At 48.1% G+C, this 27,634-nt stretch overlaps 2 long non-coding RNA genes across 3 annotated transcripts in view; both read left to right on the forward strand.

The window, feature by feature from the left end:
- LOC108539119 (uncharacterized) overlaps window positions 1-27,634 on the forward strand; it is a 29,813-nt gene that overhangs the window by 1,065 nt on the left and 1,114 nt on the right. Inside the window, exons 2-7 of one of the 2 annotated variants that reach the window (XR_001888284.1) lie at window positions 963-1,152; window positions 9,013-9,091; window positions 11,754-11,869; window positions 20,236-20,325; window positions 23,585-23,617; window positions 25,737-25,942. This is a non-coding gene — a long non-coding RNA (uncharacterized LOC108539119). The remainder of the gene's footprint in view (window positions 1-962; window positions 1,153-9,012; window positions 9,092-11,753; window positions 11,870-20,235; window positions 20,326-23,584; window positions 23,618-25,736; window positions 25,943-27,634) is intronic. The other variant, XR_001888285.1, reaches the window with a different exon arrangement.
- LOC108539120 (uncharacterized) lies at window positions 14,528-19,685 on the forward strand. The gene is made up of 4 exons (XR_001888286.1): window positions 14,528-14,711; window positions 15,032-15,158; window positions 16,696-17,984; window positions 18,494-19,685. It is a non-coding gene; the product is annotated as an uncharacterized LOC108539120 (long non-coding RNA).

Here is a 27,634-nt window from a genome sequence, read left to right on the forward strand (position 1 = left end):
TATATATATATATATATATATATCACTGTGAGACCATCACTGCGATCAAAATCATGAACATATCCATCACCCAAAAAAGTTTTACTGTGACCCTTTGTAATTCTTATATCTTGTCCCTCCCTGTCCCTTGCCCCCTCAACTGCTCACCTGCTTTCTGTTGCTATAGATTAGCTTGCTTTTTCTAGAGTTATAAATACAACTTTTATATATGGAATGGTATGTACTATCCTTTTGGGGGGCTGCCTGGCTTCTTTTGTTTAACAAATTATGTTCATCCATGTTGTTACATGTATCAATAGTTCATGTCTTTCTATTGCTGATTGGTATTGTAGGGATGTACCAAACCTACCATGCAACCCAGCAATTCCATTCCTGGGTATTTACCTAGGAGAAATGAAAGCATATGTCCACACAAAAACCTGTACAAGAATGCTTGTGGTAGTTTTGTTGGCCGTAGCCCCAAATGGAAAAAACACAAACATCCATCAGAAGGTGAATGGACAATCAACTAATACATATTGAACAACTGCTGTTAAATAACAAATTTTCGTGGATAAGCCTGTGCTTATAGAGCTTTTGAGTCAGTGAAAAGATGCAGTAGGCAATAAAAAGATAAATTAGAAGTAAATCTGGAAAACCTGATATCCAGCGCTCAGACACTGGATGTTTCCTCAAAGGCAGTGGGGAATTGTTTAAGGTTTTTGAACAGGGTTCTTCTTTGAACACTGTTCTCTTTTGTATTCCAGATCTGGTCCCTGACTAAGTTTGCCTAAATGTTGTCTCTCTCTGGAATTTCTCTGCATCTCCTCTGCTCTACTTCAGTCTATTTCAGATGTCTTTCTCTGTTCTCTCCCCTCCAGTCTACTCCAAACATTGCAGTGGATTTTTAATAGACTTTGCTATGGTCTGAATGTTTGTGTTCCAACAATATTCATGTTGAAACCTAATCCCCATTCCTGCAGTGTTGACAAGTCATGATGGCTTCGTTCTTGTGAATAGAATTAGTGCCCTTAGGGGCTTAAGGGAGCCTTCTGCCCCTTCCACTGTATGAGGATTCAGCAAGAAGATGCCATCTTTGAAGAGGAGAGCAAGTCCTCACAACATGCCAAATCTGCTGGCACCTTGATCTTAGACTTCCAAGCCTCCAGAACTGTAAGAAATAAATTTCTATTATTTATAAATTATCCAGTCTAAGATATTTTGTTATAGCAGCAGGAATGGGCCAAGACAGACCTAAAAGACAGGCACCCCAATTTGGTCTCTGCAGTGCTCACAACATCCTGTGGCTCCACATTTTAGAAGGGAAAGATGTAAAAAGCAGCTGCCAAAGGAAAGAGTGCTGGTAGTAGCAGGAAATTAAAAAAAAAAATTTTGGAGTCTAATATGTAGAATAAATCATAAAATAATGTAGTTGAACCCAAGTTTGAGATCCTTTATCCTTGCAAAGATGTTCCGTGTTTAGACTGTCCTATATGTAAAGAAAAATGAAGTTGTGCAGGTAGTTTTTCTAAAACCAGCTTTATTGATAGTTGACATATAATACCTATTTAAATGTACAGTTTGATGAGTTTTGACCAATGTCTTTAATTGTGTATCTACCACCGCAATCAATATATGGGATTAGTTCATAATTCCAAAACTTCTCCTGTGCCCCTTTACAGTTAATTCTTTCCCCCTACCTTTATCCCCTAGCAGCTACTAATCTGAGTTTTGTCATCATAGGTTTGCCTTTTCTAGCATATCATATAAATGGAATCATGCAGGATGTAATCTCTTGTGTCTGACTTCATCACTTAGCGTAACACTTTTGAAAGTTATCCATGTTGTTGCACATAGCGGTAGTTGGTTCCTTTTTAGTGCTGAATAGTAAGCCATTGCATGGCTTTATCACAATTTGTTTATTCACATTTCAGGCACATTTATGTTGTTTCCAGTTTGGGCTATTATAAATAAAGTTGTCATAACAACCACATGCAGGTCTTTGTGTGGTGATGTGGTTTTTTTGGCATAAAGACTTAAGAATAGAACATCTGATTGTGGGATAGGTATACGCTTAACTTTTTAAGAAACTGTCAAACTGTTTTCTAATGTGGCTGCACCATTTTGTACTCCCACTTTTACTCCCTCCTTGGTAATGTATAAGACTTCCAGTTGCTCTAAATCTTCTCCAATACTTGGTATTGCCTGTCTTTCTAATTTTAGCCATTCCAGTGGATGTATATGGACAGCATGCTGAGCTTTCAATTTGCATTTCCCCAGAACTAATGATGTTGAGCATCTCTTCATGTGTTTATTGGCCCTTCATATGTGTTCTTGGGTAAAGTGTCTGTTCTGCAGGTAGATTTTTTGTCCAAGACATCAGGAGGTTCTCAGAAGTGCCTGGGTATCTGCCAGAGCAAGGGCAGGTTAGGACGTTGTGGTTTTTTTGTCTTAGTGAAGTGGTCCAAGGCCCAGGGAGTTCAAGAATTCACCCCATACCCTGGATATAATTGTATTTCAGGAGAATTAAGAGATATCAGAGATGGCACAGACTGGTTACTCTGTAGGCACAATGGTTCTTACCCTTTTGTAGGGAAGTCAGAATAGATGAAAGCAAATTTTGATGTATGTTCTCAGAGAGGATTTGGAGTCCTTAAAACTCCACTGTGAACCCCTGTTAAAAATTTCCTTAGAGGAAAGTGTATATCCTGGGGCCAAATAGCAGAGTTTTTGAAATGAACAGGACTCAGGTGGAAGGCATTCTTCCTCTGCAAAAGCCCAAGCATATCTTTGGACAACAGGGGCAGTGGCCAGGAGCATCTAGATCTCTTTTAAGAGAGGCAGGCATAATTTCCCATCCTCAAGGGCTGTAGAGAGGTCCTTGGTACTCTGCTTAAGGTGGCTTTTAGGGTAGGAAAGGTAGATGGGAGGGGGAATTAGTAAAAGCTGGCCACTAAGCAGAAGCCTGGCAGGTCATTGTTCCTGTCCAGAGACAAGAGAGAGGTTATCGTGGAAAGGGAGTGCAAATCAAGGCCCAAGTATGGAGAAGGAAGACAGCTTTGTTGGCAGCTTATCCTTGGCAGAGAAAGATGGATATATTTCCAGTGTGAAACCTCCATCCAAAGCCCTTCATGCATTTTGTCCACACCTGGGGAGCCTGTACGTTTGGAGAGTGTCACATTGGATGCAAACACCAAAATACCTGTACAAAACAAGCAGGACCAATACTATTGGTTGAGTTGAATCTCTGTCTTTCTCTGTTTTTTCTCTCATCAGCAAGCACCATTTAGAATGAAGGTGAGATAGCAAGCATGGTCCAGGAACATGTCTGTAGGTCATTTTGTTTTTTTCTTACCTGATAGTTCTTTTAGTCTTTGCAATACAGCCCAAGAACAATACATTCCTCATCCTTTCTCTAAGAGCCTCTCAGACTTTACAGCCACCATAGGCAGCTTTGTCACTTGCAAAATTTAGAGTGACAACTCGATAGACCTCTAGGTGCTGTCATCTCACTTCCCTTCTTCTCTATATTGACTCCAAAAAGAAAACAAAAACCAGAAACAAAACTTTCATTTCTGTCAGTTTATGACCTATTAAATGAACAGCAGGGACTTGATAATAACATTATTCAATGTGTGGAGTAGTTCCTGTCTCAGGAAGCCTTCCTCGAATCCCCCACCTGACAATCATTGCTCCTTTAGCTGAGCTTCTAGAATGCTTTGTTCCTTAAATATATTTATAGCAGAGAGAACATAGCAAGTGATTTTATATTTCATCTCCCTTGTGAACAACTTGAAAAGAGTTTACATTTTAGTCATCTTTGGTTGCTGAGTTATTTAATTGCAAATAATTTTAACAATACCCCTATTTGAAGCTAAACTACAGCATGTTCAAAATTATGTATACAGATGGACCTTGTCAACCACATGAGTACTGTTTGCTTACATAAGGTCAGGAAAAATAGATCCACGACCAAAGGAATCTTTGGACAGATCTACTTTTGGTTAATCATTAACATCATAATCACTGCCTCTCCCATCAGCTTTAATTGCCTCATGAACAGATGCAGAGGAATTTCTAGACAACTGCATTTGTTTCAACTGAGTAAGGAGAAAAGACAAAACAAAACAAAACAAAAAACAAAAGGCAGTGATTGCCGAAGCCCTGCTAAAATCCAGGCCCTGGTAAAGCTAAGGATGTGCTGATCAAGCAAAACCCCCTAATCTGCACACAAAGCCCTCCAAGGTGAGTCAGCTGAAAGGGCCTAATCCCCAGAAGGGACTGATCACTAAAGCTTTAGAGGCCACACAGCCACAGCACACTGGAAAACAGGGGATAATGAAAGCTTAAAGGGATATTGTGTAGAGAAAGGTCATAGAACCAACAGAGGAGGGTCTTGGCTGTCTAAGAGGTCACCTTTGCCCTCTCCTGAGTTGTAGGTCATTCATATAGCTCAGTCTTGGGACCCCCAAATAAGAATGATTCCAAGGATGTGGATATTACTAAGAGTTAGCTGGCTTAGGGCTCCAGCTGTGGGGTGGGGCATGGAGGTGAGGTAACTAATATTTTAAGCAATCAACCACAATATGACTGATTCTGTAATAGTCAATAAACCAGATGGCACAAGAATTATATTGCAATAGCTGCTGGGGTGAGGAAGTGTGGAGGCAGTGAGAAGAAACTACATGGGTGCAGAGGAGGTGCTCAGTATAGGTGAGCTGACACTGAAATCAAAGAAGCAGACAGTATTTGAGAAGTGTGGGCTCCGATTAGAAGTGTACTATACAGGAAGAATCACTACCGCTTAGTTGCTTTCCCTGGGATAAATAATTTAGGACTTGACCTTTTGTTAAATTGGGAGGTTGCATAGAACGCCAGAGCCCTTTAGCTCTGTTTCTAGCCTCGGATTCCCTTATGTGGCAAAGTGAACACAGAAAGTAGCAAAAGAGCCTTCGCTTGGGGCTGTTTGGTCAATTTCTATACATCAGTGGTTATCTTTGGGAAATAACCACTCCCCATAGGTATTCAACCACTCTTGAGACAGTAGGCTCTGCCCCAATACACACCCCCTCCCCCCAAAGCCTGGGGCGCTTTGTTTTGTGCTTTTATGAGGTTATTTTTGGTTGTCAGAAAGATCAGGTGTACCTCCTGGCATTGACTGGGCAGGCTGGGATGGCTTGTGGTACTTCTCCCATATCAGAAAAGTTTCCCTTGTCTCAACCAATATGTGGATGTTGTGCCAGTCATCTATGTAGATGACAGACCTCTGCCTTATATATAAACACAAATTTTCCTCACAGTTTTACTATACAGTGAATTTTCCAATGCTATTTTTATCTGTGAATTTCACTTCAGAAAAGTAAATGAAGAGATTACAAAATATTTGTCATAAAACAGGGGTGCTGGGTCAGATAATACTGCTACTTGAAATCCCCCAACAGCCACCTCCACCCAGACAGAAGCTGAGCAGGATATTCTTGTTTACACCGGTAGACATAGGGATCACAAATTTATCTTTACTAGAATTCTGCATCACCCCACTACAAAATTACCTCACTTGTCCTAGTGCTCACACCAGTTGAGGAAGTTAGAATCATTCTTTTTGGGGGTCTTTCTGGAGTTTACTTAGCCCCAAATTGTATTTCCCCTACCATAGGTACAAGAGATAGTCTTCTTCATCTTCCTCCCAATTCTCCCTCATCGCCTCACACAGTCTTTTTCATTTAAAACTGGACTCCTTGCTCTCAGCAGCAACTTCCTTAAAACAGGATGTTTTATATTTATAATTAGAAAAGTATAGCACCTGGGGGCTAGCAGTTGGCTAAGGGGAGCTAGCAAGCTGCCGGCTGGAGTGAGATAGTGCAGGAGATTTCCTCTAAGAATGTGGTTCTTAATCTGAGAGTGATACGGTGTGTCAGCACTAACGTGGTATTTTCCTCCCTTTGTACACTACAGGTTGAACTGTAAGCTCACTTGTAAATATCACTGTAATTATGGGAGCTTTATTTACAAAGCAATGAAATGTGTGGGTGTGGGTGTGTCTGTGTGTGTGTGTGCAGCCTTAGGAGTGGCAGCCCACATTCCTGGTGTGACTTGCTGGAGCTAGGGTAAGCAATAAGGACTTTGTCCTTCAAATATTAGGTTTTGTGTTCTGAGTGCTGATTTCTGCTGTTGATTGTTGAGGGGCCAGCACAGAGGCTGACAGTCATTGTTTCAACCTTCATAAGCTGAAGCAGCTTCCTGGAGATTTAAAGAGACAATACTTGTACTCCCACCCCCACGTCTTTTGGGAGCCAGACATTTAAGGAAATCTTTTTCAGGTCACTGGTTGATTACAGAAATGATGGAACAGAAACCTTTAGTGACCACACACAACAATATATATCTTGCAAAAATAGTTTTTAAAAGTCATAAATAGATGACCCAGTCCTCATAAAGTATAAGAAATCTCTGAGGCATTGAAGAATTAGATATCCAGTTAGTGCAACATGATATTTAAAATCTCTAGCTCTCAACAAACAATTACAAAACATACAAAGAAAGAGGAAAACATGGTCCATTCACAGAAAAAAAAGAAGTTTACAGAAATCTTTTCTAAGAAAGACCAGGCATTGGAATTATTAGTCAATGGCATTAAGTCAACTGCCTTAAATATGTTTAATGAAAATATGTTAAAGAAAACTATAAACAAGAACTAAAAGGAATCAGTAGAATTATATATGAACAAAGAAAGAATATCAATAAATAAATGGAAATAAAAAGGAACCAAACTGAAATTATGGAGATGAAAATGATAATAACTGAAATGAAAAATTAACTAGAGGCATTCAACAGCAGATTTGAGCAAGTGGAAAAAAGTGTCTATGAGCTTGAAGACATGGAAATTGAAATTATCCAGTCTGGGGAGCAGGAAGACAAAGGAATAAATGAAAGTAAACAGAGGCTAAGGGCCCTGTAGGATACCATCAAGTGAATAAAATTTACAATATGAGAGTTTCAGAAAGGGTAGAGAGAGTGGGGAAAGAAAGAACATTTGAAGAAATAATGACTGAAAAATGTCCCAAATTTGATGAAAGAAATGAATCTACAGATCCAAGAAACTCAACAAACATCCAAGGACAAATTCCACAGTCTCCTAGAATAAAGTCAAAGAGCTTCACTCCAAGACATATAATCAAAATGTCAAAAGTCAGGACAAAGAGAGAATCTTGAAAACAGAAAAAGAGAAATGAGTAATCACACACAAGGACTTCTCAATAAGATGAAGAGTTGCTTTCTCATCAGAAACCATGGAGACCAGCAGGCAGTGGAATGAAAAGTGCTGAAGGGAAAACTCAAGGGAGAATTCTCTCTCTGGCAAAATTATCTTTCAAGTGGTCACCCAACCTTGGACCCCCAAAGTGCTGGGATTACAGGCATGTAATTATGGGAGCTTTATTTACAAAGCAATGTGTGTGCGTGTGTGTGTGTGTGTGTGTGTGTGCAGCCTTAGGAATGGCAGCCCACATTCCTGGTGTGATTTGCTGGAGTTAGGGTAAGCTTTCAAAAATGGGTATCTTTCAAAAATGAAGGATAAATTAAGACATTCACAGATAAAATCTGAGGACGTTCATTGCCATTAGACCTGCTCTCACAAGAAATGCTAATGGGAGTCCTTGGGGCCTGAAATGAGAGGACACTAGACAGCAAATTGAAGCCATATGAAGAAATAAAGATCTCTAGTAAAGATAACTGCATAGATTAATATAAAAGCAGTATTATTGCATTTTTGGTTTGTAACTCTTTATTTCCTATGTGGTTCAAAAGACAAATGTGTGAAAAGTAATTATAAATCTTTTAATGGGCACACATGTAAAATGTGTAATTTATGGCCAGGCACAGTGGCTCATGCCTATAATCCCAGCACTTTGGGAGTCCAAGGTTGGGTGACCACTTGAAGCCAAGAATTCAAGATCAGCCTGTGCAATGTAGAGAGACCCCATATCTAAAAAAAAAAAAAAAAATTAAATTAAAACAATTAGCCAGGCATAGTGGCACATGCCTGTAGTCCCAGCTACTCAGGAGGCTGAGGTGGGAGGATTGCTTGAACCTAGGAGTTTGAGGTTGCAGTGAGCTATGATCACACCACTGCACTCCAGCCTGGATGAACAGGCAAGACCCTGTCTCAAGGGAAGAAAAGATATAAATTGTGATAACAGCAACATAAAGGTAGGAGGGGATGAACTGTATAGGAGCAGCATTTTTGTGTGCCATTGAAGCTAAGTTGGTATTAATTCAAACTATACTGTTATAAATTTAGGATGCTGCAGTGGATGGAATGTTTATTTTTTTTGTAGAGACAAGGTCTTATTATGTTGCCTAGGCTGGTCTCAAACCCCTGACCTCAAGCAGTCCTCCCACCTCGGCCTCCTAAAGTGTTGGGATTACAGATGTGAGCCACTAGGCCTGGCTTGAAGTTATTTTTATCAATATCAATTTTTTTTTTTTTTGAGACGGAATTTCGCTCTTTTTGCCCAGGCTGGAGTGCAATGGCGTGATCTCAGCTCACTGCAACCTCCGCCTTCCAGGTTTAAGTGATTCTCCTGCCTCAGCCTCCTGAGTAGCTGGGATTACAGGCATACACCACCACGCCTGGCTAATTTTTGTACTTTTAGTAGAGATGGGGTTTCACCATGTTGGCCAGGCTGGTCTCAAACTCCTGAACTCAGGTGATCCACCTGCCTCGGCCTCCCAAAGTGCTGGGATTACAGGTGTGAGCCACCACACCCAGCCTACACACTGGCTCTTTCTAACCTCCTCTATCAAACCCACCTCTGTTTGGGAGTCTCTGCTCAGTGGTGCCTTCTCCTTGACACATTATTCCCAAATGTGTGCAGGGCTGGCTCCCTCTGGTCCTTCTGCTCATAGCATAAATGTAAGGCCCCTCTGAGCCCCACCCAGTGACTTCCCAGCCCCACCTCTCAGCACCCTACTTCATTTTCTCTGCAGCATTTGCTCTTTTCTTGCACATGCCTTTGTTCATCTCCCCTCCAGACTGTGAGCTCCTGGAGAGCAGAGACCACTCGGCTGATCTCAGCACAGCATGCTGGGCCCACTGGGGCACCTGCACAGGGTGAGTGCTCAGGCATAGCTGCTGAATGAATAAATGGGAGGATCGCAGACTTTCCACCTCCCCACCTTCTGACCAGCTAAGACTATGGAGATGATCAATACAAATAAAAGGTGCGAGTCAGGCCTGAGGAAGGAGGACAGCAGGCATGACCTCTGCAGGACTCTTGCCTGGCCCCAGTTGCTGGTAAAACACAGTGGGCACCGTGGACACAGGAGTCTGACCGCCTCCTGGTGGCCAGCCATAGCACTGCAGCCCCAGGCCAGAATGCCTCAACTTAAGTCACACACTCCAGCTGGGTGACCTTAAGGCAGTGGTTTTTTGGGGGTCTCCAGGAGGCAAAGAAGCAGGTCCGCAGGTTCCAAGGGCAGTGTGAGGAACCTCGGAAGCCTCCCTTGACCGCTTTTTGCCTCCACTTCCTTTGGTGTCAGACATCCTTATCTCGGCCAGGGCAATGCTTCCCCCTACTTCCAAATGCAGACTCAGGATCCAACAAGGACCAGCCTCATTCCTGTCCAGTGCTCTGGCACCCTCTGCCTTATAGCAAGCCCTCATCACCCAAGCCCCACACCTCTCTCTGCTCTGAAGGATGTCCAGGGAGTGGAGAGCATTTTCCCAGGGTCTCAGAGCACAATGGGCACTGATGGATAAGCCATATCAACAGACACTTTCTGAGTATGTGGAAACCTTGGGGTCACTCACCCAAGCACCACAATTAATACTGGAGGAAATGGAGGCTTTCTCTCCCATAGTCTCTGTCTCACTAGGGGGTAAGGCTCATCCTACTTCCAGGTGCCCAGACCAGCGGCCTGAGGACCCCGGCCCTGGCCTCTCACTGCTGTGCTGGGGCCCTTAGGGAGCCCTATGTCTGCCCTGCTCATGCCCTGAGTTCCTGGGCCGATGCTACTGACCCATAACAGAGCTGCCTCCAACCTCTTTCTTCTTTCCCTCTGGGAGGAGGCTGAGCACTGGCCTAGGAAGCTGGAGCCCTCCCTTACCTTCTAGACTCTGCGCATCTTCTGTGGTCTAAGCCAGGCCCTATCTCTTTTGGGAATTTGGTTTCCCAAATGTATAGTGAAGGGTTGGGTGTGAAACTGCCTCAGTGTGCTCAGTGGGGATGCAGTGTCAAGTTCCATCAACGCAAGACAGGGTGTCAGGGTGGGGTGGCTCAGGTGCATATGGTGAAGAAGCCTCCCTAACTCAGGTAGATGCTGAGGGACACCACATATAACAGCCAGGCCTAGTGCCCATGGTCACGCATGCTCCAGGGACCCTGTGTCTGGACCAAGAAGAGAACATGCTGGTGAATTCCTGTTTCACTCTGTCCACAAGTGCAGTACACAAGGAATCCCCAGGCAAGGTTGGTCTCATGCAGCCAGCTCTGTGCCTCCCACACTTGCAGGGGCCTGGGTCACATGTTCACCACTGGAGCCAAGAAGTGGTGTCAGTCTCATTTAAGGACTAAGAGTGAGGGTGGAGAGGGGTAGTTCCTCAAGAAAAAACTGAGGTGCTGTCTCCAATAGAAGATGAGTTGGATGTCAGACAGATAAAAGCACCCGATCTCAGAATCATACATGTAGACCACATATCTACCTCTGCCACTAGGCACATGGGGATGTATATGTCCCAGAGAAGGTAGGTGTCTCGTCCAAAGTCACACAATGAGCAATGTCAAAACTCATACTTTGGTTAACATTCAATATGGCTACATATACTAGAATCCCTAAAATAATAGTGACGTGTATTAGTCAGGGTTCTCTAGAGGGACAGAACTAATAGGATAGTTGTATATATAAAGGGGAGTTTATTAAGTATTAACTTACACGATCACAAGGTCCCACAATAGGCTGTCTGCAAGCTAAGAAGGAAGGAGAGCCAGTCCAAATTTCAAAACTGAACAACTAGGAATCTGATGTTAAAGGGCAGAAAGCATCCAGCACAGGAGAAAGATGCAGGCTGGGAGGCTAGGCCAGTCTCTCTATTCACATTTTTCTGCCTGCTTTATATTTTAGCTGTGCTGGCAGCTGATCAGATGGTGCCCACCCAGATTAAAGGTGGGTCTGCCTTTCCCAGCCCACTGACTCAAATGTTAATCTCCTTTGGCAACACCCTCACAGACACACCCAGGATCAATACTTTACAGAGACAGGCCATCCATACTGACCTTGAACTGACCACTGCAGAAGTTTATGAATCATGTGTTTCTGTTCTAGCGTCTTGTATGTGCTTTCCATCCTCAATGTGGTCTCATGGTCCAACGTGGCTGCTGGAGCTCCAGCCTCGACTGGCCACCATGTTTGCATTTCAGAGAGTAGGCAAGGCAGGGCAAAGGGGGCCCTCCCAGCTGGGTCAGTTCTATCTAAGCAGTCTCCCCAGAGTCCCACACCACACTGTGGTCACATCTAATTGGCCTGAACTTAGGTCACTCTTAGCTGCAAGAGAGGTTGGGAACTTTAGTCTTTTAGTTTGGTAAATTGCTGTCCTGAATAAAACTGAGCATCTGCACATAAGAATAAGAGGAGAATGAAAACTGTGGAAATTAACAGTGCTCTCTCTCTATAGTAAATGCCAAGATAGAGAGGAAGGGATGGGGTTGTTTTCAGATGAATGGGGCATTTGTTTACTTATCACAGCCCCTCTTTTCTCACTGTTTATTCATTCACAGAGAGAGAGAAAAAAAAAGCTTGGTTCCAAATCAGGATATATGAATGGGACCCCTGCTTTCGATTCCCAATCAGAATGACTGGAACCACTGTGCTGGCTTTCATCTGTTTGTACCTTGTAAGTAAATCTGAGAACATCCTTTCCTATTTCATAAGTGGGGCAGGGAGGGGCTGAGAGCTGTGAAGCTTTTAAGGCAAGCAACATGTCTCTAAAAAGCTGGGTCAAAATTGAGTATCTGTAAATTTTAAAAGTACAATGCGTTCACCCCAAGGACGCTTTGTCCCTCATAATAAATATTACCAGTAAAATGAATCCACCCAAAATAAAACTTAGTCCATTAAAGCTGCTATAACAAAATAACAAAAACTGGATGACATATCAATAACTGAAACTTATTCCTCACAGTTCTGGAAGCTGGGATGTCCTAGCTCAAAGTCCCAGAAGATTTGGTATCTGGTGAGGGCCAACTCCCTGGTTCACAGACAGCTGTCTTCTTGCTGTGTCCTCAGATGGCAGAAGGCAGAGAGGGAGCTCTCTGTGGCTTGTTTTGTAAGGCCACTGATGCCATTCATGAGGGCTCCACCCTCACAACCTTATCACCTCCCAAAGGTCAAATCTCCAAATACCATCATACTGGGGGACAGGTTTTAAAACAGGAATTTGGGGAGACACAAACATTCAGTTTATATCTAAAACCGATAATGGTTAAAACTGCAAGTGGTGGCCGAGCGTGGTGGCTCACGCCTGTAATCCTAGCACTTTGGGAGGCTGAGGCGGGCGGATCACGAGGTCACGAGATCGAGACCACCTTGGCTAACACAATGAAAACCCGTCTCCACTAAAAATACAAAAAATTAGCCGGGCGTGGTGACGTGCGCCTGTAGTCCCAGCCACTTGGGAGGCTGAGGCAGGAGAATGGCATGAACCCAGGAGGTGGAGCTTGCAGTGAGCTAAGATTGCACCACTGCACTCCAGCCTGGGCGACAGAGTGAGACTCTATCTCAAAAAAAGAAAGAAAAGAAAGAGCCAGTGTGGCTTGGGGAGTGTAGCTTGGGGGAGCCCTGGAGGAGAGAATGGGAGAGGTGGGGAATGATGGCAGGGCCAGATCCTGGGGCCTAGGAGACTAGGTGAGTTATCCATTCTTCTCACAACATTAGCAATGTGAAAGTACAAATATTTAATATCTCACAATCTGTGGATCAGGAACCCAGGCATGGCTTACCTGGGTGCCTCTGCCTGAAGGTCTCTCAGGAAGCTGGGGCTGTGGTCTCAACTGAGGCTGGGCTGTGGGAGGAGCTGCCCCCAAGCTCACTCATGTGGCTATTGGCAGAACCAGTTTGGACTAGGCCTGAGTTCCTTTCTGTCTGTTGGCCTGGGTGTTCCCCAGTTCTTTGTCATGTGGGCCTCTATGTCGGATAGCTCCTGACATGAAAATTTGCTTCCTTAGTTAGAGGACTGTGACAGAGGCAGTGAGAGGAGGAGGGACAGAGAAGGACAAGGAAAGGGAGGGAGAAACACAGGAAACAGCAAGGACGGGGGAATTGGCACTTTTTTTGTAACTAAATGTTGGAAGTTGCAATGGATTGAATGTTTATGTCCCCTAAAAGTCATGTGTTGTTAGCCAAATTCCCAATGTGATAATATTAGGAGATGGGGCCTTTGTGAGATAATTAGGTCATAAGGGTGGAGACCTCATGAATGGGATTAGTGCCCTTTTCAAAGGCACCCCAGGGAGTTCCTTCACCCTTTTTCAACCATCTGAGGACACAACAATAAGCTGGCAGTCTGCAACCCTGAAGAGGGACCTTGGCAAAACTGGACCATGCTGATACCCTGATTTCAGACTTCTAGCCTCCAGAACTGCAAGGAATACATTTCTGTTATTGGTGAACCACCCTGTCTGCTATAGAACTACCTTTCTTGTAGCAGCCCTAACTGACTCAAACAGGAGAGATAGCCTGTCACTCTGCTGTGTTCTGTTAGTCAGAAGGGGAGTCACTAACCACTTTATGGTTACACAAGGGCATGAATCCCAGCAGTGAGGTTCATTGCAAGCTGCTGTGCATGCATGCAGCCTACCTACCACATAGGCTGGGATGAGACACCTGGGTCTGATTCTAAATATAACAGGAAAGCATTGGAAGGCTTTATGCCACAGGATGACCATATATGAGTTTCATTTTATGTTAATCCTCTCATGGTGCAGAATGAGAAATGAGGCCCGAGTGGAAGTAACGTTTCCAATATTACACTGGTGGAATCTGGGCATGTCTTCAGTTGTAAGTCCATGCTGCATCCCGTCCATCCTTATAATTCTTCCTTCTCTTGAGTTTGTACATTTGTTACTTGTGACACCAACCTATGAGTGTTATGAGAATTATCTCATGTATGCCTGATGATATCTCTGGGAAGCAGATGCTGGGATGATTTGCATTGTGCAGGTAGGGAGACTGGAGAGGCTCTGAGAGGTACAGTGAGTTTTCCAGGGCACAGAAGTGGTAAGAAAAATAAAGGTTGGAACCCAGCTGTGTCTCCTCAAACCTAGGGCCCTCTGCAACACCCAGAGGTGCGGTGTTGGCAAAATTGTGAACAGTTAAGGAGATGACATAGAGGAGAAGGGTGAGCAGCCAATGGCTCAGAGAGACCTTTGGGGAGGGAGGTCTTTGAAGGAAGGGGCTGAGGTAATGGAACCTTGGAGAAGTGACCTAACTTCCTTGGTGATAGGCCCCAACAGAACTTAGAACTTTGATACCCAGCACTCACATTCTAGAGACAGCCCCTGTCTAGCTCTCTCGGTGGGAGCCACTAAAGAGAATAAGAGGTTCTCCTGCTGTATCCTGACTTTCTGAGGCTCTGACCTCAGGAAAGCCTGGCATGAGAGCCTTTTCCATTGCTGCAGACTTTTTGGTTCAGCACTCACTTCTGGCACCTCTGGTCATTTGGCAGGAAGTACCCAAAGGTAACACAGAGAAGTCCAGGCCAGACCACAACTGTGATCCCACCTGGGCAGCCTCAAACCCCTCCCCATCACCGTGTGTGTGGAGGGAGGCAGCGGAGGGAAGGCAAGGGATGAGCGTTGGGCCCTTCCTGGGCCGGAGCAGGTTGTTGGGTGTTGGAACCCCGGTGGGCCTGACAAAATGGGAAGATGGGTGCTGGGTGAAGGACATTTCCCCAGATATTATCCTGTGCCCCTGAGACTTCAGCTCATTTCCTCTATGCAGTTGCCCACCTGTGCCTTAACTGGGGAGCAGAATCTCTAATGTGAGTTTCCTGCTGCAGTGATGGCCAGGCAGGGCCCTAATGTCTGATGATCTGACTGCAGGGCATCATTTTTGCAGAGCTCCATGTGGGAGATCAGTGAGGAACTAGTTGATGGGTTCAACTCCTCCATCTTCCTAGACAAGGGGTAGGTGCCCCATGCCACCAATGATGACCAGCGCTGGTCTGGGGTGAGAGCGGGCATGGGCGGGTGTGGTGGTGTCTCCGCTGCCAGTACCACGAGATGAACAGCATGGGTCCGGAACCCAGTTTTGTATACAAGGACTCCTGGGATCTCTCTAGCAGGGACTTCCCACTGGAGTGACCACAGTTCTACCCCTCAGAAATCTGGGCTCCCACTCCTCCCCCACCTGCAAATTGGTAAGGTGGAAAGACACTTCACATACTTGCAGGAATGTCAGAGAAAAGACTTTTTCATTGTTTTCATATCACACTAGGCCATGAACATTTTTGCATGTTGCTACTATTTTTGTTTTTTTAACCACCTGCCCCAGATATCCCATGCAAGAATCAGCTCCTCTGTCCATCCAGACCTGCTCCAAGCCTTAGAAATCATCAGGCTTAATAGGGTGGTTTATATATAAAAATTGGGAGGGGGGTGTTGGTTCAGCTATTCTTTACATGTCTCTTCAGCTTGTCACATCCCAGAATACATCATCTTAGCCCACTAGGCCCAGAGCGTTGGCCTCACCTGTCTTCACAATATTCCATAAGGAAGGCTTTTTTTTTTTTTTTGCCACAGCAATTCAGCCTTTCAATCCTGGTGGACCTGGATGTGATTCCATTCTGTTGCCGTTTCAGCAGGGCTGCAGGGAACATCTTACGTGTGTCCTATTAGAGAGCACTGGTTTGCTAGGGCTGCCATAACAGTACCCAAACCATGTGGCTTAAACAACAGAATTGGTTTTCTCATAATTCTGGGGCTAGAATTCTGAGATCAAGGTGCGGGCTGGGGGCGTTTCTTCTGAGGCTTCTCTCCGTGGCTTGTAGATGGCCCCTTTTATCTCTGTGTTGACATTGTCTTTACTCTGTGCCTCTTTTCGTTGTTGTTGTTGTTGTTTCTTTGTTTTCTTGAGACAGAGTATTGTTCTGTCACCCAGGCTGGAGTGCAGTGGCTTGGTCTCAGCTTACTGCAACCTCCACCTCCCTACTCTGTGCCTCTTTGTGCCCTAATCTCCTCTTCTTATGAGGACATCAATCAGACTGGATTAGAGTCCACCTCAATGAACTCAACCTTAATGACCTCTTTAAAGACTATGTCTCCAAATACAGTCACATTCTGAGGTCCTGGGGGTTAGCACTTCAACATATGAATTTTGGGAGATATAATTTGGCTTATACCACATACTTATTCCCTACAGAAGATAGACTCCAGGCATGGGGTTGCTTGGTGGAAGGATATGCATATGCAAAATCTGAATCACTTCAGCCAAATTACTTTCCAAAGAGGCTGTGGCAGTTGGGTTGCCACGACAGTCTCCAATGGTGTCTGCTTCCCTGCATCCAGCCTGACAATGGGGGATGTCATTCATTTACATTCCTGCTAATCTGGTGTCCATGTGGCAAATGCCACAGTATGCTTCCCTTGCTTTTTAATTTGCCACTTATAGGCTTGAGCCACCTGTCAGTTGTTTACCAGCCATTTGGATTTTCTCTTCCCCCAGTTGTCTGCTCATGTTCTTGTTGCTGTGACAACCCTTCTCGCACCCTGGAACCTCCAGGCATTTGCCCCTTTGCTGGATCTGGGATCCTCAAAGCTCAGGTTCTCAAAACTGCCTTTATTGTAAAAGAAAGAAAATTAAGTGCCTTGCTTTGAAATCTAAAGGACTCTCCTAGGGTGGGTGTTGTAGTCTATTTTGTGCTGCTGCAACAAAACACCATAGACTGGGCAATTTATAATGTACAGCAATTTATTTCTCACAGTTCTGGAGGCTAGGAAGTCCACAGTCAAGATGCTGGCATCTGGTGAGGGCCTTCTTGCTGCATCATCCCATGGCGGAAGGCATCACATGGCAGAAGGGCAAAGAGAGGGTGAGAGAGAGCAAGAGGGGGCAGACCCACCTCCACGATACTGACGTTAATCCACCCAGGATGGCAGAGCTCTCATGACCTAAACACCTCTTAAAGGTCCCATCTCCCAGTATGGTCACAATGGCAACTACACTTCAACATGAATTTTAGAGAACACAAACATGCACACCATAGCAGTGGGTCTACACTGAAAACTGGTCTCTCAACTTGGTGGGGGCAGTGGGGTGGGGAATGAGGTTCCCTCAGATCCTCTCCCTCCATGCCAGAAGCAGACTAAGCTTCAGGTAGCTTAGTGGGAAAGTGATGCAGCCCTAGCTTTGGGCAGTTCTTAGTCCTGCCCTGTGTGACCTTGAGCAGCCATTTGACATCCCTAAGCCTGCGTTTTCTCATCTCAACAATGGGGATGTTTTCTTAGGACTCACTAGAGTGATGCTCTTCATACAAGCTCTTAATAGGGGAATGCTAACCTCTCTTGCTGTGGGCACTCACATCCCTCTTCACACACAAGTCCCCAAGGAATTGGGGCTTCCTGGTCTGAGCTCTAGCCCACGATTCTCCTGGTGGTTTTTGGTGCTGCCTCTAACTCTGTGTCCTTCCTTGTCCCACTCAGTATGAAAATGAGTTAACCCTGTACCTGGGCAAGATCTGCAAAATGTGGACCCTCCTCCAGGTGGGCACTCAGGAGCATATGGTGGCATCCCTGGACCAGGCTTCCAGAGCAGACACATACCCTACAGCACCACCTTCCTGTGTAACCACTGGGTCTTCGTCTCTACCCCACAGTTCCTGGACTGGGTATTCAATAGGTGGGAGCCTGTCCCTTCCACAGCACAGTGGGGACTCTGCCACCAGTTAGCTGTGTGTCTCAGGAATTTTGCTGCACCTCTCTGAGCCTCAGTTTGCTCCTCTGAGAATAAAGGTGGTAAGAGGATGAACCTCACAGGGTTCTTGCAGGGACTAAATGGGGTGAGCCATGGCAGATGCTGACCTGGTGCTTGGCTCTGTGGAAATGGCTGCCAGATGTACTGTGGCTGTTATTTATTTTTGAACACGAAGTTGCTCTCTGCCTCACTTGTGGCCTTCCTACGTTTGGGAAAGCGTATGGAAAGCAAACCTGTTTTCCCATTTGTGAAAAGGGTTTGAGTTTCCACATGGCTGATCCCTGTGCTTGGGGTACCCAGAACAGGGATCCCTGGGGGCTGGTGGAGGGGCCCTACGCTAACCCAGATATCTGGGAAGATTCTGGTTGTGGTTCATTCTTTCAACAAATATACATTGAGCACCTACTGTGTGCAGTACTTTTCTGCCTGCAGAAGGCACTCCCTGGGGATTGTCTGCATTCTGGCTGGGAAGTCATGGGTGCACTAGACATCATAAGCAGGCCGTGTCCACAGTGTGTTGACACTGTGATGTCCTCCTGGCCTCTTCTAGATACACATGCATCCTGCCGTGTTTTAACAGGGAGGAGGGACCTCAGGATCAACTAAAAATGTCAGTGGACTTCAGGTCTAGGATGGGTTCCTGTTTCCCCAGAACAGTTGGGGGCATATAGGAGCCTGTGGCTGGGGAGGGGCTGGCAGAACCCTGGATCTCATACATCTTAGGATTCCCGTGAGAGGGCTGAGGTCTGGGGGCTTCCTCTGCAGGAGGAAATTAGTCAGTGAGAGTTATGAATGGGATCCAAGTCCCCTGGGAAGTGAAAGGGAGGCTGGGGGTCAGAGCCATCCCCACCACAGTCCCATCTCAGCTCTGCCCGCCTCCTTTCACATCCACCCCTCCAGACCCAACCTCTAGGGGATCCAGAACAGGAGCTGTAGTGAGCATTTTGCTCACATTTCTACCTCAAACCTCATTTCTGAGCATCCTGGTGCAGGTAGCCCTTCAGAGCAAGAGTCACTGGCAAGACCTGGCCCATGCAGGTTCTGTGCCTGCCCTGCCTGAAGACCAGGGCTGTCTCTGCCAGAACAGTCACAGAGGGGTTGGGTGGGGCCATCTCTGGACAGGCAGGGCAGCCACAGGGGTCCACATCTAAACAAGGGTACCCTAGAAGAACAATGTGGAAGGAAAGGCCAGGCATCTGACTCTGCTGCCCCCCACCCCCCACCCCCTACACTCTCTCTTCCATCTTGGGCACCTGGCCAGAAAAGTACCCTGAGGGCACTCCAGGGAAGAAGCCTGCTCCAGTGACAGCCTGACATAGAGTCAGTCCAGAGCCCTCCTGCCCCTAGTCTGGGACCATACAGAACTGGCCCGGTGAGGAGGTCCCCAACCTCTTGGGGGGGTTCCCTCCTATGCTGGTGGCAAAGCAATGGACTCTGATGGATGCAATGAGTGCTAGGCTCTCAAGGCAGAGTGGGGACAACCTCCCCTCTGGGACCTTTCCCTGAACCTCAGTTGGATGATATGGGCCCAATCCCAGCTCCACCTCTTACCAACCACGTGACCTGGACTAGATTCTTAACCTCCAGGCCTTCACTGTTCACATGTGCAGGGCAGAAATGGGACATAACAGCACCTGCTGCACACAGTGACTGCAGAATGAGAGCAGAGAGGGAAGGCAGGGCAGGGCCTGGCCCCTTTGTAGGTGGAGAGTGCTCACTGAGGAGCACCCAGGTGCATGGGTACGTCTCACGAGCTCTGATGTTACTATAAGGGTAAGTGTTCCTGCACAACCTCTCTTTTTGCCTGCTGCCTTCCATGTAAGACGTGACTTGCTCCTCATCTTCCACCATGATTGTGAGGCTTCCCTAGCCACCAATCACGTGGAACTGTAAGTTTAATTAAACCTCTTTCTTCTGTAAATTTCCCAGTCTTGGGTGTGTCTTTATAAGCAGTGTGAAAACGGACTAATATGCTCCCTCTTAGAGACTTGGGAACGGCCTCTTGTTGGCTCTCAGGTGTGTGGTCTGTGATCTAAGCCCCCACGCAGTCCCTAGGCCTTCCTGTCAGGGGCATGCTGGCCTTGACCACGTGTCTCAGAGGTGGGTGCTCACTTGCTACTGGGCTCCTTCCCTGTGAGTGTTGCTCACTGGGTCCCAGGTGTGCCCCTACTCCCTGCCACAGCTCCCTGGGCTTCTGTCTCCTCCAGGAGGGGAGATGTCAGCAGAGCAGCTGAAGTGGAGCAGGTGGGATTCCAACTCCCCACCACCCGGCTCATTCTCTCTCCTCCCCAGGAGTGCTGATACCTCAAGAACTTCTCCTCACTCTATGCCATCCTCTCTGCTCTGCAGAGCACCTCAATTCACATGGAGAGAAGTTTCCAGGTGAGCAGGCCTCTCTCTACAGGAGCACCAGGGTGGATCAGGGACATCCACGGGGCTGGGCTGGGCATTGCCTCTCAGTGAGCCTAGGAGGTTCTGGGAGGCTGTGAACCCTCAAGGTAGGGACTGGGAACCCGGGTGGGGTCTCTGAGCCTCCCTGGGATCTTAGGCCAGCAGTTCTGCTTCGAATTAGGTTACCTTTCCTTACCTGTCAGATATAGGCTAGGGCCAAATTGGAGACTGTCAAGAGCTTACCTCACAGCAACACGTTTCTCTGATGATTGAAATCAAAACTGGTCAAAACAGACCTGCTTGGCTGAAATGGGAGTGGGGGCCCAGTGGACCAACATGAGAGTCCCCTCCCCTCCCCAGTCCCATGGGACCCTTAGGCTCAGGGGAACCTGTTGGAACCTCTCATCTAGGGTGTTTGGGTCCTGTGACTTCTTAAATAAATGGGATTTGCACTCATGCCCCTCCCCGTGATTCCCAAATTTCTCCTTTCTTCTTTCGCCTCTGCACAGGGACAGTCTCGAAAATTTTCAAGATGTGTAAGCTAGTGCACTGCGCAGGGTTCTGCTCACCACAGCAAAGTGGAGGAGGGGATGGGGGCAAGCCTTTGGGAGGGAGGGAACTGAGAGGGTAGAAGGACTGGACAGGGTGTGGTTTTTCAGTTTCTCATTGAGAGTTTCTTTGAAAATCTTCAGTCTCGATCTTTTTTGGATTCATAGCAGAGGAATCCCTCTGGTCCATGGGCAGGCGGGAGGCGGGGGCACTTCAGAGAGCAGGAGGTCCCAGCAATGGGTCATAGTGGTGGCAGCTGTGCTGAGCCAGGAGGGCTTGATGAGGTAGCAGATTGAGCAGGTCCCTGGCTCAGCTCTCTGGCTGGCCCATCACACTGACTGGCAGCCCCCTCCAGGCTGTTGGGTGGATGGGGAAGGTAGGGGGGTCGTCAGGAAGCTGGCCTCCAGCTGTTCTTCTGTCTGGACTGCAGCTCCAAGGGGAGGGGGCACCCTGCCCACACCAGAGATGGGCACTGCCAAGGAATTCCACGGGCCAGGTGGTCAAAAAGGCTGCCCAGCCTTGGGTCCGAATGGCTGAGTAGAGGACAGGTATGTGCACTCTGTGACTGCCTGCTCTGGCCCCACAGCAGGCACTGTTGATCAGCCACAGATTCCGGCCCTGTTGCCTCGTTTGCAATGACACGTACCCCGGATAGTTTATGAGGAGTATATAGGGACTAATCGATCCCTGGTGGCTACTTCCTGAGAGGATTTCACAAACATTCATACAAAAGAGGAAGCAAAGTGGCCTCACCCATCACCCTGGGCACCCCTAGTCTGTCAATCAGAGATAGCACCTCAGAGTCCCCCTTCCTGAGTGGAGGAAGAAAGTGTTCTGTGCAGGGGAATTTCCTGGGGGTTCCCTGGGGAGGTGGAGCCTTTGCATGACCTCAGCCCAGCCTTTGGGGCAGAGACTCCTGTGGCTGAGGCAGGCAGGAGCCACTCATTTGGGCCTCCTGGGACTACCCTGTCGTCTCCCGCCACAGCTGGGCCTGGCTGGGGGCCTGGACACACACTGAGAGCCCAGAGGATGGGACGCTGGTCAGCAGTGGTGCTGAAGGACGTGGTGAAGGCAGCTGGGATGGGGCCTCTGGCTAGGAGGAGGAAGCTGGCCTCTCCTATGGGGCCCTGGGCAAGTCACTGCTTCTCTTTGGCCTCTGTTTTCTCATCTGAAAAGTGGAGGGATGATGGCCTTGTGGTGCAGGACTCACATGGTGACAATGCAGTCACAGAGAGGAATGTGGTGGGCTTTGTGCCTGGCTGTGCCATGGGGGAGGGGTGTGATGGCAGGAACAGTGATGTGAGTGCTAGTCACGTGGTGCTCAGGAGAGCCTGTGAGGCAGGTGGAGTTCCTGCCGTGCTTTCCCAGAGGAGGAAACAGGCTCAGGGAGTCCAAGGGAGTGAATCTGGAATCAAAGCACCCCAGAGGTGGTGGCAGTAGAGGGCCCCAGGGTCAGGGGGCTGGGAGAATAAAAGGGTGAGGAGGATGTCCTCACTGACCTTGCCCTCGACCCTGGAGGGGACCTTCATGGTGGCCACACTGGAATGGAGCCCCGAGAGCCCAGAAGAGGCAGCAGGTGCAGGTGGGGTGGGAGAGCCTCCAGGGAGTCAGCAGACAGGGCTTCTCCCTCCCAGCAAAGGCCTCACATCAAGAGAGGAGGGGGCCTTGCTTCTCCTTCTGCAGCAGTGCCTGAAATGCCTCCCACAGAAGTGACCAGAGCAAGGGTCAGGGAGAGCTGGGCTGGTACAGGGGGTGGAGGTGGTGGGTTGGAGAGGAGCAGGGAGAACCAGGGCTGGCCCCTCACAACCTTTGTGATTGCCAAAGCCGACTGTAGGAGTGGCTACAGTGAGTTTGCTAGACGCAGAGAGGTGTGGGGAGGGGTCTTGGATGGGGGCAAATCTTGGCTGCTCCACGTGGGAGGGGGAGTGTGAGGAATTTGATTAGGTAATTAGGGAGCTGCAGCTGCCCCAGGTGGCTGCAGATTGATCTGATCAACCCGAGGGCGGTACCGGAGAGCCAGTGGTCACCAACACCCCCGCCCCATGGGCACAGGGTCCGACCCCTCCTTGGCCCATTCTACCTGACCTGGTGATGCTGGGCACTGCGATGAAGGATTCTCCGGATGTGAGCCAGCCTGGGGAGGCGCGGGGCGGGGCCGGGGTCCTGAACTTGGGAGGAGACAGCCCCTTACCGAGTCCTGAGCTCTCAGCAAACCTCCTCTCAGGCGGTCCTCACACTGCCCCTGTGAGCCGGGCGTCGTGGCCACCGTATTGATGAGGGAACGGAGGCTCCACAGAGCCGCCAGACCCCATTCCCCGTGTAGTGAAGCGGCCCAGCTGCCTGGCTGCCCAGCTGCAGGAGATTGTAGCTGCGCTGGAGGAGTCAGATGCTCCCTCGGGCGCTGTCCATGGTGGCAGGGGAGTGACGTTAGGGAGCAGGAGAGTAGGTGAACAGTCCCTTCCAGCTTGAGGCCTCGGTTTCCCTGTCTGTATCAGAGAGGCCTGGGCTGGAAGGTCCCTGAGCCTCCGCTGCCGTGACCGCCTCCCCTGGAGCCTAGTCTGACCCAAGTCCAAGTCCCGTTTTGTGTGCACGCCCTGCTCCCTGGTGGAGCCTGTTGGTACTGCAACGTGAGAGGAATGTGGTCGGGAGGTGATCAGGGGCCAGGGACCTTTTTGATGGGCTTTGGCTGTTTGCCTTCCAGGCGAATCTGATCAACTTCCAGGAAAGGAGTTAGGTAAGCAACTGTGGCATTCATTGCGGGAGGCTGGGGGTGTGGAAATCGGAGACTCGCCACCTGCCAAACACTCCCTGGACCCATTCCCTGCACCTTAGACTCATTGGGAGGGCTTGATACAGAGCAGAGGAGGAACCATCCCACTGGAGGGTGGGGGTAGGCGCTGGAATCAAGGACAACTTCCTGGAGGAGGGACTGTTTGAACCCAACTCTGAGAACCGGTAGGGACTGGATGAGATTGGAGGGGAGGTGGGAGCCTCTTAAAAGCATCCACCTAGAGATGGGGTTGTGGAGTGGCCCTTGACCCCACTCCACACCCCCACTAGGGCTCCTCCAGCACCCCCTCACCAGGCCCTGTCACCCTGCTGTTCTTCCCTCTGGCACCAGGAATGCACAGTAATTAGGGAGCTGCAGCTGCCTCAGGTGGCTGCAGCTAATTTCCACCTGAGGACTTTGGAACCTGGTTCAAGACCACGGAGCAGCTCAGTGAGGATGAGAGATCAGGCTGGGGCAGGACTTGGGTGAGGGCAGGGGTGGACTCTCTCTGGTGGCTAGCAGCAGGAAGCCTGCAACTGTGGCTCATCCCCTAGTATGTGGTGACAGCTGGGCCACCCAGACTCCAGGTGCTGGGCAGGCACTGGGAGGGAGAGCTGAGGTATGATTCCAGGTAGTCTCAGGGCTGCCACCCTGCCCTGTAGATATAAGCAGTCCTGCCAGTCAGAACCACCACCTGAATCAGCCAGTAGCGGCCTCAAAGCCAAGGAGAAAAGGTCACAGTCAAGCTGAGGTGCCTGTGAGTGACCTGGTGTACTGGGCGGACTGTCCCAGGGCTCAGTGCAGCTTTGGGCTAAGTGTGGGTTTGGAGTGTCAGACAGCTGGCACTGGGCTCCCAGCTCCATTACTGAACAGCCCTGTGACTGGGGCAGGTCACCTTGCCTCTCGGGGACTTGCTTTCCTCCCCTGTGAAATGGGCTGATGCTAAGTGATCTCTTACGTGATTGGGACACCAAGCACTCAGCACAGTGCCTGGAGCACAGAGTAAGAGTGGGTGGCAGGGTAGTCTGAGACCCTGGGGTAGTCCCTTCCAGGTCATCCTGCCCTCCCATCCAGCCACCAGGCCCCCAAAGCAGAGCCCTGTACCAGCGGCAGGACAGACACGAGGCCTGCTCAACTGTGACCCTGTGACCCCAACATAAGCAACAGGGTGCAGCTGGGGCCCCCGGGGGCCCTGGGCCAGCTCCTCCAGCCCAGATGAGAAGGACAAGGTGAATCTTTTTCTGGGATCCCTTGAAGCCCAGGAGAAAATGGGACACTCCTGTCCCCTCTCCCCGAGAGCTCTCCCCCAGCCCTGGCTGCTTTGAAGAAGGACACAATTTATTTACTATAAAAATGAATACAATAGAGATGAATACTGTGTTACAATCCTGTTTCCATTACAGCCTGGGAGCTGCGGTTTTGTTCTTTCACTTCCTGTGTTAATTGGAGATACAGGCTCTCATATCCCTCCTAGAGATGAGGCATCTTGCAGGGGTGCCCGTGTGTTGACTGCAGAAGAAGGGAGATGGGAGAAAAGTAGGACTTTCTCAGGGCCCATGTTCATCTCTGCATGGTCAACTTGGGCAAGAAGCAGAGACAGCCCCTGAGAACTCCCGGGTTAGCAGCTGAAGGGGCTTTCACGCGGCCTAGCGGCACCCTTGGGAATCTGGGTGTCTTTAAAAATAACCCTTCCAGGGACCATTTCCTGACCCAAGACAGTGGCTACCTTTCTACTGCTTTGGAGGAAGAGGGAACATGTTCTGATTTGCTTACTGAGGTTTCCTTTGATCAGCTATTAGGGACTTGTAGTTTTCTTGTTCAAACGCTGGAATTGCATCAGTACTAAGTGTGTATGTGTGTTATGTGTTGGGGTGGGGGGAGTGTAAAAAAAAATCCAAATGTGTAATGTGGAAAGGACAAGGCCAAAGGAAGATTATTTGCAAATGGAGTCAGGGTAGGCTGGACAGTGCATCTTCAGTTCACTTCCGGGGGCCCCATGAATGACCCTTGACCTTACATTTGACTCCTCCTGGGATTCTGTCTCTGACCTCAGCACTTCTTTTCTTGCTGGTTTCTCATCCAGGGGGAAAGATTTTGCAATGCAATTTTTAAGGCTGCAGCTGGGCCTCATTGCATAAACATTGCTGCTACCTATGATCTAGGATTTCCAGCATCCCTGCAATTCCTGGTGTAATTCTTTTCAAGCTGGAAATTCCATAGAAGACTCCCAGCCTCTCTGTCAGGCACATCCTGGCCATTCCTCCCCAGCTGGAGCCTCATGAACCACAGGTGAGCTCTGGTTTGCCAGGATAAGGGTACTTATTCCTTGTCAACAACAGACCCCACACTCCCATCCTGGCCAAGGTGAAGTCTGGCGTCCTGTGTTCCTGAGGTCCAAGGTCTTGGGGATCCCCTGTTTACACACTCAGTTGTGTTGTTACTGACTTGTCCTAAGGGCACGCTGGCCTGAGCCCTTAGAGCTTACAGCCCCCTGGATGGCTTTATCCTCTATCCAGTCTTGTACTGTGGTTATTTCATGGGGCAAGGTGGGCAGGGGTTGGGGGGACTGTGAACCTTTCCCGTGGGGAGAGTTAAAGGTGAGGCATGAGGTAGGTGGGCAGTCAGTGGGAGGCATGGGAGGGCCCGGCAATTAGGCAAGAAAATAAAATGAAAGGCATTCGATATATAAGATATAGGGAAAAAGTGGTTTTTCCCTCTATTCACACACCACACAATGTAATACGTCTGATACCAGATGTGGGAAGGTCATTTCCCCAGACATCAAGCAATTCTGCAGTGTATTAGGCAGTGAATTAGGCATCCTCTAATTCAATTCCATTCTGATACTATCTACCTGGAGACAGGCTGAGGGCCCAGTCCCACAAGACTGCCCTTCACTTTAGATGCCTGTAGCAAGTAGTAGGCTGTCACCTGTTAATATATTCTTTAGAAACTGGCTGTAAATCAGGGTTCCCGTAACTTCCTTCTTGGGCTTGATTAATTTGCTAGAGCAGCTCACAGAACTCAGGGAAACACTTACATTTACTTGTTTGTTTATTCGATTCTAATTCGATTCCATTCTGATACTGTCTACCTGGAGACAGGCTGAGGGCCCAGTCCCACAAGACTGCCCTCCACTTTCAGATGCCAAAAGCGAATAGTACTTGAGAAACTTTAGATGCCGGTGGTGAACATTCTTGAGAAACTGGCTTTAAATCAGGGTTCCCATAACTTCCTAGTCAGGTTTTATTAATTTGCTAGAGCAGCCCACAGAACTCAGGGAAACACTTTACTTACATTTACTTGTTTATTAATAAAGGATACACATGAACCACCAGATGGAGGCGATTTTTAGGGCAAGGAATGGGAGAAGGGGCACAGAGCTTCCATGATCTTGCTGGGTGTGCCTCCCTCCAGGAATCTCCATGTGACCAGCTATCTGAAAACTCCCAGAACCCTGTGCTTTTGGAGTTTTATGGATGCTGCATTACATAGGCATGACTGACTAAATAACTGATCATTGGTCATTGGTTGCTAACCTAGTTACCAACTCCTTGGGGTTTGGGGCTGAGGGTCTCAGTCCTCTAACCATGCCTTGACCTTTCTGTTGACCAGCCCCTGCCCTGAAGCTGTCTAGGGGTCCCCAGCCACCAGCCGTCTCATTAGCATACAAAAGACACTCTTATCACTCCAGAGATTCTAAGGGTTTTAAGAGCTGCACATCAGAACACGCGGAAGAAAACCAAACATGTATTTCACTATGTCACAGGTGCCAAGAAAATTTTGTGGGGGAAAGATCAGTATTTTCAAGAAATGGTGCTGGAACAACTGGTGGCCAAATGCAAGAGAATAAAGTTGAACACTTACTGCTATGTACAAAATTAACTTAAAATGGATCAAAGACCTAAGTAGAAGAGTTAAAACTATACAACTCTAGGCTGGGCGTGGTGGCTCATGCCTGTAATCCCAGCACTTTGGGAG

The sequence above is a fragment of the Rhinopithecus bieti genome, unplaced genomic scaffold (genome assembly GCF_001698545.2).
Source record: "Rhinopithecus bieti isolate Rb0 unplaced genomic scaffold, ASM169854v2 scaffold_16773, whole genome shotgun sequence".
Classification (NCBI taxonomy): domain Eukaryota; kingdom Metazoa; phylum Chordata; class Mammalia; order Primates; family Cercopithecidae; genus Rhinopithecus; species Rhinopithecus bieti.